Source organism: Littorina saxatilis, linkage group LG16 (assembly GCF_037325665.1).
Source record: "Littorina saxatilis isolate snail1 linkage group LG16, US_GU_Lsax_2.0, whole genome shotgun sequence".
NCBI lineage: Eukaryota > Metazoa > Mollusca > Gastropoda > Littorinimorpha > Littorinidae > Littorina > Littorina saxatilis.
In genome coordinates this window covers 52,232,883-52,235,239 of record NC_090260.1, presented here as the reverse complement: position 1 = coordinate 52,235,239, position 2,357 = coordinate 52,232,883, and positions in this window count along the sequence as shown.

Sequence of the window (2,357 nt, the reverse complement as noted above, 5' to 3'; positions counted from 1 at the left end):
TCTGTCTGGTTACCTGTCTATCTGTCTGGTTACCTGTCTATCTGTCTGGTTACCTGTCTATGTGTCTGGTTACCTGTCTATCTGTCTGGTTACCTGTCTATGTGTCTGGTTACCTGTCTATCTGTCTGGTTACCTGTCTATGTGTCTGGTTACCTGTCTATCTGTCTGGTTACCTGTCTATGTGTCTGGTTACCTGTCTATCTGTCTGGTTACCTGTCTATCTGTCTGGTTACCTGTCTATCTGTCTAGTTACCTGTCTCTCTGTCTGGTTACCTGTCCATCCGTCTGGTTACCTGTCTCTCTGTCTGGTTACCTGTCTATCTATCTGGTTACCTGTCTATCTGTCTGGTTACCTGTCTATCTGTCTGGTTACCTGTCTATCTGTGTGGTTACCTGTCTATCTGTCTGGTTACCTATCTGTCTGGTTACCTGTCTATCTGTCTGGTTACCTGTCTATCTGTCTGGTTACCTGTCTATCTGTGTGGTTACCTATCTGTGTGGTTACCTGTCTATCTGTCTGGTTACCTGTCTATCTGTCTAGTTACCTGTCTATCTGTCTGGTTACCTGTCTATCTGTCTGGTTACCTGTCTATCTGTATGGTTACCTGCCTATCTGTCTAGTTACCTGTCTATGTGTGTGGTTACCTGTCTATCTGTCTGGTTACCTGTCTATCTGTCTGGTTCTATATGTCTGGTTACCTGTCTATCTGTCTAGTTACCTGTCTCTCTGTCTGGTTACCTGTCTATCTGTCTGGTTACCTGTCTATGTGTCTGGTTACCTGTCTCTCTGTCTGGTTACCTGTCTATCTGTCTGGTTACCTGTCTCTCTGTCTGGTTACCTGTCTATCTGTCTGGTTACCTGTCTATCTGTCTGGTTACCTGTCTATCTGTCTGGTTACCTGTCTATCTGTCTAGTTACCTGTCTATCTGTCTGGTTACCTGTCTATCTGTCTAGTTACCTGTCTATCTGTCTGGTTACCTGCCTATCTGTCTAGTTACCTGTCTATGTGTGTGGTTACCTGTCTATCTGTCTGGTTACCTGTCTATCTGTCTGGTTCTATTTGTCTGGTTACCTGTCTCTCTGTCTGGTTACCTGTCTATCTGTCTGGTTACCTGTCTATCTGTCTGGTTACCTGTCTATCTATCTGGTTACCTGTCTATCTGTCTGGTTACCTGTCTATCTGTCTGGTTACCTGTCTATCTGTCTGCTTACCTGTCTATCTATTTGGTTACCTGTCTATCTGTCTGGTTACCTGTCTCTCTGTCTGGTTACCTGTCTATCTGTCTGGTTACCTGTCTCTCTGTCTGGTTACCTGTCTATCTGTCTGGTTACCTGTCTATCTGTCTGGTTACCTGTCTATCTGTGTGGTTACCTGTCTATCTGTCTGGTTACCTGTCTATCTGTCTAGTTACCTGTCTATCTGTCTGGTTACCTGTCTATCTGTCTGGTTACCTGTCTATCTGTCTAGTTACCTGTCTATCTGTCTAGTTACCTGTCTATCTGTCTAGTTACCTGTCTATCTGCCTCGTTACCTGTCTATCTGTCTAGTTACCTGTCTATCTGTCTGGTTACCTGTCTATCTGTCTGGTTACCTGTCCACCCGTCTGGTTCTATCTGTCTGGTTACCTGTCTATCTGTCTGGTTACCTGTCTATCTGTCTGGTTACCTGTCTATCTGTCTGGTTACCTGTCTATCTGTCTGGTTCTATATGTCTGGTTACCTGTCTATCTGTCTAGTTACCTGTCTCTCTGTCTGGTTACCTGTCTATCTGTCTGGTTACCTGTCTATGTGTCTGGTTACCTGTCTCTCTGTCTGGTTACCTGTCTATCTGTCTGGTTACCTGTCTCTCTGTCTGGTTACCTGTCTATGTGTCTGGTTACCTGTCTATCTGTCTGGTTACCTGTCTATCTGTCTGGTTACCTGTCTATCTGTCTAGCTAGTTACCTGTATATCTGTCGGGTTACCTGTCTATCTGTCTAGTTACCTGTCTATCTGTCTGGTTACCTGCCTATCTGTCTAGTTACCTGTCTATGTGTGTGGTTACCTGTCTATCTGTCTGGTTACCTGTCTATCTGTCTGGTTCTATTTGTCTGGTTACCTGTCTCTCTGTCTGGTTACCTGTCTATCTGTCTGGTTACCTGTCTATCTGTCTGGTTACCTGTCTATCTATCTGGTTACCTGTCTATCTGTCTGGTTACCTGTCTATCTGTCTGGTTACCTGTCTATCTGTCTGCTTACCTGTCTATCTATTTGGTTACCTGTCTATCTGTCTGGTTACCTGTCTCTCTGTCTGGTTACCTGTCTATCTGTCTGGTTACCTGTCTCTCTGTCTGGTTACCTGTCTATCTGTCTGGTT